This window comes from Melitaea cinxia, chromosome 21 (assembly GCF_905220565.1).
Source record: "Melitaea cinxia chromosome 21, ilMelCinx1.1, whole genome shotgun sequence".
NCBI lineage: Eukaryota > Metazoa > Arthropoda > Insecta > Lepidoptera > Nymphalidae > Melitaea > Melitaea cinxia.
The window spans coordinates 9,603,115-9,618,932 of NC_059414.1; positions in this window are offsets into that span (position 1 = coordinate 9,603,115).

Sequence of the window (15,818 nt, forward strand, 5' to 3'; positions counted from 1 at the left end):
ATTTAAAATAATAATAATAATAATGATAATTAATAATTAATAATAATTTATATTTATACAAATCTAAAGCTTGAGATTTCCGTTCCAGCGCCATCTAGTTAGTTTGTAATGTAATACTATCGATATTAATGTAACAACCTTTGTAGTTTCTACAGTACACGCTAGGTGGCTCTGTTGTTCGACAAAAACGTTGCACATCTTGGTGACGCTAATATTATTATTATTGCGTTTCATCCGTAAAAAAAATACCTTCATACGCCTAAAGAAGTTTCACTTCTAAAACATATATTCCTTCTTCCGTAAAATATAATAAGCTTTCTGACATAACGCAGTGACCTCAACATGTCATAGACGTAGCTGTGTAGTAATCAATTAAATATATGAGTAGATATTATAAATGAACATGTGAGAAATACGGCGCCAATTTGTCGTACAAGCAGTGATCACACTCAGCAACAATGCACTGATTCTTATACTCGTAATTATTAAATTGTTTATACATTTGATTTATGTCTATTGTTCCATAGTTTTCACTGAACAAACAAACAATTATGTTTGTGTTTATTAGCTTTTAATAACATTTCCTTGTTGTGAAATAATTATTGTATGTGTAAGCAAGTTTTTTTTAGGCTACAGTAAAACTGGATAGTTTGTGAAAATTGAAAATAAAATCAAAATTTACATTATTCTATTGACTTGATTGAATAAAAAACCTTTTTATTTTAATTTGATCAGCACAAAAAAAGTCAAAAGCAATTTTGTATCGTCATTTTAGATATTAAAAGTATATAATTTTTAATCAATTAATATAGTTCATTGGAAGTTACTAGTGATTCGGAATGAAATAGACACATATATCTAAATCACCCTCGGCAGCCAGTCTCTATTACTCTAGTATTAAGCTCTCACACTTTATATTGAAAAGTTCAACCGTGAAGTATTTCAATATCATAAAATTCATGGTTAATAAGCCTACATGACGTAAGAAATGGGAAATACATCTTTTAATACCAATATCTATGACAGGGTTTCTTAGTGGTCGTTGTTTAAACAAGAACTTGTTAATTATACGGTTTCACATTTAAATGGTAACTGCTTTTGTTTAAAAATATCATCTCATCATCGCATTATATATAAGTGGAGATAGATACGTGTCGATTCTTATGACCAATTTTGGTACTTTTACGAGCCTTTAAACAGAAATAACGAATGAATTATTTTAAGGCAATCTACATGTTTTAGAAAATTATATATGAAAACACAAGTCGTAATTAAATAGTATGGCAGTTAAGCTCTTCTTCCTCGCTAAAAGAAGGTCTTTCGTCTCTACATTATAATAATTAAAAAAGAAATGTTTTGCAAGATATTATAAATTTAAAAATATATTTCTATTTTGGCCTGCTTAATTTACATACGAGTATATTCGATTTGTAATTTGATATTTTTAAAATACATTTTATAAACCTAAAATTTTATCGGTTTTATCAAAAAAAAAATTCGGTTATTGGTACAATCAATATAATTGTAATAACCACAGATGTTAAATTACATAAAACAAATAGTTTGCGGCCAGCGAACTGGCATGTGAACAATTTCGTTGAGATGTTATCGTAATAATAAGAAATTTACGTAGCAATTTTGCTAGAACTAGATTATAATCGAGTCAAATAAAAGTGCCTTGAAGAAAAAATAATTACAACTTTCTAATGGCCTACTTGATGACACACGTGAGGCTTTAACAATGCCTTGTTCCTTTAAATAAATTTGAATTTATAACTGTTTTCTGTATTTTTTATACAATACGAATGGCAAACAAGCTTAGAGTCCACCTGATGTTAAGCGTATACCGTAGCTTTTAGACACCTGGAACATCAAGAGTATTGTAAGCGCGTTGCCAACTCTATCCTCGACCCTCATTAGCATCTCTGGCTACCTTAATTTCCAAAGGAACATAATATACACTTAAGAGCAGTGTTGTTTAGCTGAAGAGTCTGTACTGTTGAGGTACTTCCCCAGTTGGATTGCTCCGAAATTTTGATCATAAATAGTGCTGTCTCCTCTCTCAGTTAAATTTATTCAAATTTATCGAAAATGTTACGCTATCGCAAAACAAAATCATAAATATTTTAAATATGTCTGCCAAGTGACTAACCACTTTGGACCCTTAAAATATATATCCAATAACTTTTGCCGGAAACAATTACCTCATTACAAGAGCATTCGCACGTGTCAAACGACATGTTTAGGGGCAGGACAGACAGACAGTCAAGTGGCTCTTTTACTATCTGGTTATCTACACTCCAACACGTTTGGTGGATGTAAAACTTTTCGATTACTTGCAAATCACCGGGGGATGAAAGTGGATTTGAGTGATGTGCCGTTTAATAAACTATTATTATGGAATGGAGGGGCGTAGGTGATTGGAATATGTGGCTCTTTTTGATGAATTTTGTTACTGAATTTAAAAAGCACTAACAAAGTTGTATATTAATTTAAGTAATGAGTGTGTGTTTTGAGCTTTATCACCGTATGTTTTTAAAGCATTTTATCTAACAGATAGATTAACAGTTTCATTATTCAGTTTAAAGTGTAACTACTAGTTTCATGACACCTCATCATGAGGACTATTAAGGTTAGTGGACGTTGTAAAAAAAAAAGAAATTTTAGTACCAAACATTTGCTTACATTTTTGTTATAACGTATGTGTGTATTTTCTCAGAATATAAAGCATAGATTTAAAATTGTTGATTTAGTTTAATTAAATAAAAAGGGACAAAATTTATGTCTTATTTTATTAGTGAATAATATTTTTTTAAAGCTTTTTTGAGATGATTCCAATTTATTATGTTTATACGTGTTATAAAATCAGTCAAAAAGAAGAAGTATAATTCCATTTCTATTCATACAAGATCTTATATTGTATAATTCATCTTCGAATCCAAAACAAGCTTGATAAATTACTTTGATTGTGTTGGGTGTCCGTATCCAACGTTTGATCAAACATTTGCGTCGTATAAGCTCGGTCGACATCATAGTACTCTGAAGAGCATTGTTTGAAGCAATTGGTGATTTCCGCCATTAACAAGGCCTGCAGTAGATCGTAGATTACGCTTGTTGTAGCAAAACATTTTGACGGTAGATGCGTATCGGTTTTGAGTGTAAAGGTAAGATTAAACCGTAATATTATACACTGTACATTTATTGTATAGTTACTCTTATATGCCAAATGTGAGTATGTGTGTGAGTCGTGTGTATGTGCGTGTGTGTGTAAAAATATTTTATCTCCGATTGTATTATTTGCTGTCGCAATACAATCAGTATCTCAACGTTATTCTGTCAAAATATTGATTGTAAAAGATAATATTTGCAGTGTGTGCATAGGAATTAATTTTTAATTACGATATTAGATTAATTTGAACTTAAATTTCAATTATTAATATTACTAATTATAATTACAATTTTAATTATTTAAAAAGCTGTAATTGTTAATATATTATTAATTTAAAAAAGCAAAATAAGCGATATAAATCATATCATAAGTAACAATAAAATTACAAGATCTACAACCAACTCTACCAGGTTTTATAAACAATAATTAATCAAAGGAAGACAAGTATATGAGGTGTGATTTCAGAAGACAATTGATTATAAGTTAGGACCTTGTTAAATTATTTTTATTTCACATTAAACGCGTTAGTTATAATTTAATACAACCTGAAACCTGATTCTTTTTACACTTTATTTTAACCAAAGAGAGTAATAGTCGAAGTAGTAATTATATCATATCTGCTATTACTATTTAACACTTTAAAAAAGGTGCCTACTAAACTAAAGATTTATTTATTTATTGAAAAAATAAACAAATTTAAGATAACAGTTAAACACGTACCCGAGTATAAAAAAGGTCAGGCTCAACCAGATCATGTATCTGGACCGGATCAGGATAGAATAAGGCATGCGTGATCCGGCAAGCTCTATCAGGACCAGGTCCGATCCAGACAAGGATAGCCTGATATAAAATATAATCAAGTATGGTAAGGCATAGTGGATCAGGACCAAGTCCGGTCCAGACAAGGATAGCCTGATGTAAAATATAATCAAGTATGGTAAGGCATACTGGATCAGGACCAGGTCCGGTCCAGACAAGGCTAGCCTGATGTAAAATCTTACCAAGTATGGTAAGGCATACTGGATCAGGACCTGGTCCGGTCCAGATCAGGATGGCCTGAAAGAAATGACGCGAACTGAGCCTGAATCGCGCTATTAATGTTTTTAAGCGTACTTAGTATATATACAGTTATCAGGACAATCTAGCAGGGAGTCCATTTCTACACAGTGGAGCAGTCGTAAGTAATAGGAAATAGTAGTTAGTAGTTAATCATTAGAAGTTAATAAATTAAATTTAATTAATAATAATAATTAATTAATAACTTAAAAATAAATAAAAATAATTAATATTTAAAGTAAAAACATAAATAAATAATACATTGGAAAAAATAAACGGAAATAAATATTATAATAATTATGTTAATACATATTTATATCAATTCGCTTTTTTTTTTGTTAGACAATTTTTTCAAAAATATACATTCGTGTTTTTTAAAAGGACCGAACCGAACCCGCTGATCAGGATGAGATGAGATTTCCTGATCAAGTCCAGATCAGGAAATCTCATCTCATCCTGATCAGGTCTAGACCAATCATCTGCGTTACATGCCTTATCTAGTCCTGATCAGGCATGCCTGGTCCGGTCCTTCTAAGGAAGACGAAAAAATTTCTACTCGGGTAGTTTAAGAGACATTCGAACTTATACAGAATTTTTGAACTAATAAAATAAGCAGATTACATATTTAATTAATATTTATATAGCAAGATGTAATTAAACTATACTTATAGTTATAAATTATGTGTCTATGGTTAATGTGTACCAGATTTTTATGAAAGGGTTGGTCGCACGTGTGCCCCAGCACGTGTACTTCCGATCCACCCTCGTGTGTCGTTGCATTAAAATTGTTTCTAGAAGAGCTTAGAATATTGTTATTGTTTTAATAACAAACAAACAATTATTTGACAAGAAACAAATGTTGTCGAAAAATAATACATTTTAGACATTGTCAAGTCTTTATTTATGTGGCTCTTTCTGTCAATTAGACACAAATTATTTCGGCAGTGTCTTGTGGGATGAAGAAGTAACAAATAAACAATTATTTGACAGACCCATTCTATGTATTGTATAAAATCAAATCTTTATTTATATACCTCTTATTTCTATCAATTAATTAATTTTCGTCACGTGGGATATAAAAGACACAGTTGAAATTGTACGCATCGGTGAGGACGAGAATCTAACATCAATCACATTTTGCAGACATTTTAAATGTGTGCTATTTAGTTATTATTTCTAATCTAACTTAATACAGTTCTTGTTGTGATAAGAGATGTGGAGAGAGTGACCACAGCTAAAACAAAACAATTGACACTTGTCAGCACAGATAAAAATATCTTAATTTTTTTTTTTAATTAGAAGTAATAACAAGAAGTATCCTAACACTAACGGGCACTCAAGAACTCGACAAATATATTATATAGTGAAGCACAAAAAATTTCAAGAAAATTTCTCACAAATAATTGTACTTTTTAAAAACAAAGAGAAGCATTGACAGGTGTGTAAAACTTTATAAATAAATTTGTTTTTAACATGACGTCATAATTGTATTTATACTGTTGTAAGTAGTTCTTTAAAATGTACAAAAAAAGTAATACTGTTTATTGGCAATTATGAATTACACATTAATAATAAGAGAAAATCGTACCCTCTCTAACTTGAACATTCATTTACGTGTTCTCGAAAAATAAAATACAAAACCAATGTACAGAAAAATAAAAAAAAAGTTAGTGATTCCCTGTGTTCAATACTGTTATCATCAAATATGTATATGTTTTTAAATAAGTTGCAAAGTAATTTTTTTTTGAGGAATTTCAATGATTTCAAGAGCACGGTCAAATTGTAATTTTACAATATTATGTCAATGAGAAGTTACCAATAAATTGGAATGTGGACTTTCGTTGTCCGAAATTGTCTTGTTTATTCAACAACTTGCAGCGAGGTGACGAAACAATCATGAAATTCTTGTCATAATTAAAACATATCTACAATGGCGTGTCAAAAGCTTATGTAATTATCATTCCTACCTATTGATTACTGGCGCATGCACGCACGGCTTTTTGATTACATCATTATAGCCATTTTCGGAAAGTAAACTATTTTAATTATTACTTCAAAGATAATTAATTTTGATGATATATTGCCACTAAAATGAACACATATTTTTTATAATTTTTATTTTTTTAGAAACATTTTTATTAAATGTGACTGAAATTTAAATTTATCTAATAAATAATATTCAATCCATATAAATATAATATCTGAAAAGTGTTTTAATTAGGACTAGTCGAATCCTTGTTTATTGGGGAAAATTATGGGCTATGAATTATAGGAGCTCTATCTAGTTATAATTTATGGAAGCGAAGGAATAAGATATAAACGTCAATTAACTGAGAAACGATAGTTAAAATAATATTTCGTTAATAACTATTAAATATGAAGAGATATATTATTTTTTGGGTCATCGAGATCGTTTAGGAACGTAAGTTTGAATACTTACAATTTATTCAAAAATTTTAAATAAAATTAATTTTATTTATTATATTTTATTTTTTTATTATAGGTAATTTAGAATAAATATATAATAATATTTTAACCCTAATTTTAATTAATATTCAATAAATAGACACGTAAAATACTCACCAAAAATATAAATGCTGAACATAAGAAAATAATTTATATTATGCGCTATTAGAACAAGCGTGTAGGTACTACATTTCTACATAAAAGCTGTAAATAAATCCCCTTTACGTACTAAGCATACGTAACTTCTTTTGTGAACAAAAAGGTATAGAGATTCTCGATCTAACAGATTCCTTCTTAAACACACAGGTTTCCCAAATAGGTCTTATTTTACCGTCGTACATTGGTCGTTGGAAGATTTTGATAGAGACCAACTGTACGTTATTGACTGTAGGTCGTTAGCGACTTAATCATTCTAGTACTACTCATATGGAAAATTAGAATGAGTATAGTATCTGTGTTTCGTCAATTGAGCTATAAATTCACTTTCTTCTTTATTTTATGCTTTGTTCTGCTACTCATATCCTTTTAGGCAGTAGCACTCATATCCTTTTGTCGCTCCTCTGTTAGTGCACAAGTATATGAATAGGTTTTTATACAAATTTTCTTAAATTAAATACACATTCAATTATATCAATCAAAAAAAAAAAAAAATAACTTGAAGTAAATGGAATGTATAAAAATAGATTATAAAAAAAAAATTATTATCATAACACCTCAACCGTGACTAAGGGTCTAACATATCCAGTTCTAAAACATCTTTGTAGGGGTCCTTTTCATAAGAAAGGATTAAAACTCTTAATTTCCATTGTTCGCGTGTTAAAACATGTCCATCCTTAATTGGATTATTATTAGGCCAGTGTTTTCGGAAGTAGCCTTTTTATTCGGAAGGGTTGAGCAGATGTATGATTTTTGTCTGGGCACATCGATTCGTTCCGTCTGTTGATTGGAAATTTCGTCTTTTTTATGTAACAGCTGCTATATTTAGTGTTAATTTTTACTATTAGTTATAAATATAACAAGCTACACAGTAATATATTTGATTTTTCTGGTTTGAATTTTGGATATGTTTACACTAAATTAGGGCTTGAATTATTTTTTTTCATTGGTACCTTCAAGGTGTTCTAATAAATCGATTCAATGAAAATTTTTGTTGATTTTTACATAACAAAAGTCATAGGTAAAGTAAATATTAAGGACCTCATGTTATATTACTAGTATATAACAATAACAAAATCTGTTCTTCTACAATAAAGTGGAAGTTTTTTTTTTATTTTGATTATGTATGTCGTTTTAAAATTAACGTATCCATCTTAGTATGAATAATATAGATTAAAAAATACGTATGATAGTTTATGTCCATCCGAATTCTGTCGTCACTTCAAACATGAGTCGATTTTTTTTTCTAGCCGTTACCTATGTACACACCAAGTTTCATCGTATACTTCGCAATATTTATAATTTCGAACCAAATATTCGTCTAAAATAGATGATTAATCACAAATGTATTTAATACTGATCTGTCTTGTATTGGTTTCAATCACATACTTTCCTCGCTTCTAATGTAAAAAAAAAATCATACTTGAAGCACGTCGGTCGACGACTGTTATCTTCAGGATCAGCTTACGAAAGCGCTGAGCACGCGCAAGCAGACCGAGACGGCCGTTAGCACGCCAGCACAAGCCAGGACAGTATATAAAATGGTGTACGTGAAAGTTACTTTTATTTACTATTATTACTATAAACATTTGAATCACAATACATTTATATACTTGAACTATTGACCAACGATTGAAAGTAAAATAGATTAAAAAAAGGCTGGCTATAAAATGTGGTATAATGTACGTCATTATATAAGGTTAGTTAGATTGTTAACTCTAATTAAACTCGTGTTTTTATCCAATTTACAGTACCTTCAGTGCAGTTATCAATTCGAAAGCATTCACGTTTTATTTCAAACAATAAACATTCCAATAAGATTTAATATCATTTTTTACACATCACAGTAAATCATGTAAGTGTAACTTTTTTAAATTACATAAGAAATCGTAGGTCCAATTTATATTACGTATTATCACAAGCATTGTTACTCATAATTTTCTTCGTCACAAATGAAAGCATACCACCAAACAAGCGAACATACAATTTTCTCCAACCGCTTTGAAAACAGTTATACTTTCAACGTCTACTATTGTTACGGGTACCTAATCAGAAAACGCGTCAAATTGACGAGAAAATTGTACGTACCATCTGCGCGAGCACTACTGTCTTCGCTTCGCATTAACTCGAGCTATGACAGGAATTTACTATTATTATACTTGTTCTTGTTCGTTTTATTTTCTTTCTATAGAATGTGACTCAATAAAAGTGAAATAAAACTCAAATAGCTGTCCTTAGTTTCACAGTTACGTAGAAAACATGTAGTCACTTTAAATTTATATAATTTTACTAATCTTTCTTTTAATTTCACAATACTTGGTTTACAAAAATAATCATTATATCTATTTATAGACTATATCTGTTAATCTAAAGACTAACAACGAACAATATTATAATGCTGGCACATTCATTTATTCAAATCATTTTATAATGATAAATAAGAGATTGTCAGTAATTTCATCATCGTTTTTGACAGATTTTGTATCCTAGTATTTTAATGTAGCCATAATGTAAACTTTTATTTTCTGATGTCTTTACAGTGTATTTAAAAATTTTATGACTAAAAACTGCAATAATAAAAATCACTGATTGATTGACAAATAGAAAGTAGAATTTTCTTGAATAGCAGAATAGCAAACCAAACATGTAATAGAATACGACATCTTCGATCGATGTTCCAGACACTAGTAGTAAACAGTATGTAACATCTAGTTAACGTTAACAGGTACAAGATTGTAAAAGGAAGAGGGTCACGGTAAAGTAAACTAGATGCGGTGACCGCGGTTTGCCCGTTCCGGTGGGTGCCGCGATATACGACTCCATTTGTTGTGCCGTGCTTTGCTGATAGGTTGTTGAACTGGCCGAAATGGTGTGATATTACTTACGTGAAAGATCTACGGGCATTTTTGTCGATTAGTCAAATTCATGTGAGGTTGAAACAGTTGCTACGTATTCGAAGCGAGATATACCGTAAAAAGAGTCTCACTTTTCAATGTATTATGTTAGTATACTGGCGTTATATTATATGGAGCAGTGGTAATGGCATTTTTTAATGTTGTTGGAAGTTGGGTAAAGATTTCAAGGAAAAAGTACAAAAAGTGTTGACTTTTGCCAAAAGCTATTATAATTATGAATCTTATTTCATATAGTATAAAATGCTATGTTATATTTCCGTTTATTTCCTTAAATTAAGGAATATAAATAGTATATATTTTTTTCTCAAATAAATATTATAAAACGCCTCATACTCAACGGGCCTTAAATGTAAAATTGCGTGTAGTGGAATTGAGAATCGATAAAAACAACATTAATACAAACGCCCTATAAAAATCACTCTAACAAGACATCACGTGTATGTGCACTAAATTTCTTCATTATTTGAGATGTGTGAATAACTAGATAATATCATTATTTTAAGTATCATACAATGTCTACAGCTCTTATCTCCGGCGTTCCTATTGCCAAATCAATCATATAAATAATGTATGTATAGTTACTAACATTTATTTTAAAAATTTCGTACAATGTACATTATCATCGCTTTAAATGTCGTTATTTATATTAACAGCTAAATTGTAACTATACAACTTTCTGAAAATTACTTTAAAATATATTCTTAATTACGTCAATAGGTAATTTTATAAAGAGGAAGTTAGTATTTGTATTATCAATAATTTTTTTGAATAATCATCAAAACAGGTCAAGTAATAGGTCAAGTATGCAAGAAAATAGGGGTACAAAACTCTTGTTAAAAGTGGACTTATAAGAAAAAAAACCGAATGAATTCAAACAATTGAATATAACATAAAATACATACCAACAGTTTTTTCCTAACCCCAGTACAATAAAACTTGTCGAATAATTACAACCATACATGGGGTGTTTACCCTACTTTATGGTTGTAAAATTTATGAATATCTAGCCTTCTTATTTAGAAGCATTAAGGCTTAAAATCGGACGATTTTTTTTATGATGGCGACATCGTACCAGCTGTCATGGTAATAGTTATTATTATTTCTGTGAGCATTGACCGATCGATGATTTATCTTTGCAATCTAAAGGGAATTATAAAAAAATCCGTTATGAATGAAATAAAATATACAAAACACAAACAGTTGTACATAAAAATTGTAAAAAAATATTATTATTATTATTCTTTTTAACATTTGATTATATAAAAATATCAATTTATATCATATTATCAGCACTAACTTGACCTATCCCGGCAGATATTTGCATAGAATATACAAGTTGTATAATTATACAACTTAGTATATTAAATGGACCGTGAAACATAAGTATGCTTCGTTGTAAGCCTTACTTTCCTGTATAACGTCCCGAAAAGCAATTAAAGACAGTTACACACATGGATCGGTGTTGATAGGGCTTGTGTCAGACTTGTCACTATAATATAGTATACGTATAGCTGAACATGTTGTATATCAATCATTGTCATTATTTCCTTTACATAGAAAACGTATGCTCATGCATTGTTCAGTACTGTACGCATATATTAAACTTTATAATATTCCATAAAAGACAGGTAAAAATAAGTTTTCCAATACATCACCTCACTTTGACTTATTGTACAGACAGGTACAGACAGCTGTTTTATTCATAGCTACTTAAATTAAAATAAAATTTAATTGATTCAAGTCACACAATCGATAAATTATTCAAGCATTTATTCTACAACTTCATAAGTTATATTACTATCAGGTACAGTTAATATTTTTTTAAAGTAGTTACCTCTATAACAGTTTTCTAATATTTATTTTATCTTAGTAATAATGAAATAATAGATATAAACATATATTGCAAATAGCATAATTATGCTTATTCTACAGACGGCTTATTACTTAAAACTACATCGACAGTCCTGTGACTGCATAGTAAAGCTAGTACGTGTCCGACGCTGACGATTTTTTTCTGTTACAATAGAATCTTTCTTGTCAATATGTAGTTTAACATATTATATAGACATATATAAATGCGAGTATACTAGCTGACCCAGCAAATGTTGTCTTGCCGCTAAACGCTATTAAAAATAGGGGTTGGTGGTGGAAGGGTGAAAATTTAGGGTTGTATGTATTTTTAATGCCAAATCATGATAAAATAAAAATATAAAATTTTGTCAAAAAATTAAAAAAATATGGTCGGGGTTTTACCCTGGGGTGTCACCTTTATCATTTAGGGGTATAAAAAATAGAATTGGCCGATTCTCAGACTTACCCAATATGCACAAAAAAAATCATAAAAATCGGTCCAGCTGTTTCGGAGGAGCTTTGGAACAAACACTGCGACACGAGTATTTTATATATTAGATCTTAAGCTCGTGCGAGGTCTAGCTACAGCTCGACAGGCGCACGCGACGGGCGTGTACCGCGAGCGTGACGTGTGCGCCGTTCCGGAGCGTGAGCGCATGCGCCAACCTCTTAACTTTAGGTTCCTCGCCCGTACTAGAGTTACTTTTATTTTGTATTACTATAAAGAATATATAAATGATTAACGCTTGTTGTATACATATATATGTGATATTTAAGGGTTCCTAAATGTGTATTAAATGTTAAGAATAAATTTATAATTTTGTAATGTATAGTGTGGGTTTATTTTAATAGGGCACGTGGCAGACGAATTTAGAAAAATTGTGGTAATAGACCTTTTCTTTAGAATTTTTTGTTCATTATTTTTATGTACGGTTCAGTATGTTTTTGGGTCTATTTTATATTAAAAACTGCTGTATTTATTTAATTTAATTTTTATGATTAAATTAAAAAAATACGGTTCGGCGTTGAAACCTATATCGTTTAAAAGAAGCCTTACCTAGATATGTATAACTAATTAAGAAATTACCTTTTACTTAGTTCATCTCGAGTTCTCGAGGTCTAGGCAATAAATTCAATATATTTCCTAAGTCCGCGCGTCCATGCACCCGTGTCCAACTGACGACCTATAAACGGACATTCCACCTGTGAGCTATTGTTGCGCAACAGAAGATATGCTATGAAGATATACTGATGCAACGAAACGCAACACAACGCAACGCTTTACTTGTTTTTGCACAACTACGTTGGAATGTTTGTTAAAAATATTATGAAAAAAAAAATGATTTGGGATTTAATGCAACTTTAAATAATGTGTTAATTGCTCGTTGCTAGTTAAGATTTGAATATTTTATGTAATTAGTTTTTTAGAGTCATCATTATTTACCACAAGCTGATCCGACAGACGTTGTTCTGTCTTGAGATATCTGTCAAATACGTTTTCCGAAATTTTTAAATTTTCTGAGTTATTTTCGTAATTTTTCATTTCGTTCGAAACTGCTATAAACGGTTAAGGTTTAATAAAATCCGAATTGGTTAAGCCAATCACGAGTTTTGCACTTAGTAACACGTTCAGCGATTCGTCTTATATGTGTCACGTTGTTTGTCCGCGATGAACTTCTAAACTACTAAGCCGATTTTAATCAAATTTGTACACCGTGTGCGGTTTGATCAAACTTGAAACATAGGCTATATTTACGTATGAACCGATTTTGATAATTCTTTTTTTGTTGGAAAGAAGATATCTCTTGTTTGGTACCATGATAAGGAAACCAGTATCTGATGATGGGATCCCAGAGAAATGGAGAGAAACTCTCAAAAATCCGCATAACTTTTTACTGGGTGTACCGATTTTGATAATTTTTAATTTAATCGATAAAACCGATGTTTATCATGTGGTCACATTTAAATTTTATCGAGTTCTGATTACAACTTTTTGAGATATCTTTGATAATACGTTTTTACTTGACTATTTTTTCGTCTACATACGTTGTATTACTTGTCGATATAATAATAATTGAAGTCGGTTTTTCTTCGTTTGCCTGCAAACACAATAATTAATATGATAGACACAAGGGTAGCGAGACAAAGAAGGAATTTTGGTGCAATTTATTTAAATTGATTTTTAAATGAAAATTTTCAGGCTTTTTTTAATGTTAGATTTATTTTTAAAAAATATTTTTAAAATTATAAAATGAAAATTTTATAACAAATTTGTAATAAAAATATCTTACATTAACATTATTAAGAAAACAGACTAAATAAAAAATTAATGTAGTAATACGACATGTATAAAAGGCAACAAACATGCTTCTGAAGAACAAGACCGTCCTTGATTGATGTGCGTTAGTAAATATTTTGATATACAAGCCGTTGTAACAGAAACAAGCACAAAAACACATTAAGTTCATCGCTAGTAAAAAATAATGATATGTAAATACATGATTTGTTCAGTGTAATTAGTTTTTATCAATCTCTATTTGTCTATCACAAAAGATATGATACTATTTATTTTTCGAGGATTTTTTTAAAAATTCTGGATGCTTTGTTTATGTTTTTTAAAGTTCCGTCATAGGGGAATTCTCCCGGGGGGAATAGGGGATCGGCAACGCTCTTGCAATGCTTCTTGTTACAGACGTCTATAAGCTACGGTAATCGCTTACCATCGGATGAGTCGTACGCTTGTTTGCCGACCTAGTTTATAAAAAAAGATATACACTTGAAATTTATTTCGTTAAGCATTCCTACATTTTATTGTAATTATTTTGTTTGTTAATTGATTATCAATTATCTTCAGCAACTTTCGAACTTTAATAAGACAGAAATATCATACATACTAAACGATATATTTTTTTTATTGTAATTAGAATTATTGCAACAGTTTGATAAATTAAAGCTAAGTATTCAATAAATAAAATCTAAAATCAATAAATAATAATAATTTTTATATTAATATAATTTATATTATAATATATTTTATATTAATATTTTTATATAATAATAACATTTATACATCTCACGTGATATTTTTTTGCTGTGTTTTTTAATACTTTTGGTAATTATTTATTGTTTCTTTGTTCAAAGCCCCGCAAACTGTTTAATAATAATTGATAGATTTATCCTTCTTTAGTCAGACTGATGTCTAGAATCATGAACACATTTTCAAATCATTTAACCTATATCCATTCATCACGATAAAACTCTGTACAAACATTATGTCTAAAAATTTTATGATAGATTTTATTTCCTTAGCAGTCCTATTTACATGTGGTTTTCTAATGTTTACACGAATTTTACTCATTATAATGAAACTACTTTTGCGGATCTTATCGTAGTTAGTCCTTTTTACGTTGTTGGATAAAAAGCAATAAGTATTAAATTCTATGAAAATATTGACGCAGGATGTTTTTGTTACTAAATTAAATCTTAAAATAATTAAGCCTGCCTGCTTAGCATGGAGACTATGGGCAACACACATGAGTTCACGCCATTTTTGGCGCGAACTCGTGGAGATCTATATCCAGTTGTGGACTGCGATAGGCTGAAGTGATGATGATGATGATGACATAAAAATGTGTGTAAAATATGATTTTTATAATTTATTCATATCATACAAATCTCGTTTTTTACTAAGATGGTCACGATAAAAACGATTTATATACATATATTATTTATATAAAAAAACTTTGCCCATCGATTACATACTACATATTGTTACTTTATGATTATATTAAAAAATTTTTTTCGTGTGTGTCTGTTTTAGACTAGTATGTAACTTATAGAATAAATCTTGATGTTAATCCCTTTAGCTACATCTTTTGATGACGATGTCCTTCATATACAATATCAATTTTATTTACAATTTTGAAGATATTCAACATAACTGTCTGACTCAAATGATATTCAAAGTTAATTACTGTTATACTATAACTACTAAAATTATATACGTATAAAATTAAATAAGTATGAACGTTATTTCGTCGCTATAAATAATAAATTACTCCGTTTATGTGAAAATATATTTTGATTTGAAAATATATTTATGACTAGCCCGTTGGCGCAGTTTGTAGTAGCCCTGCTTTCTGTCCTGCGGGTTGCGGGTTCGATTCCCGCCTGAGTCTGAGTGTAATATAATATTTGTATTTATA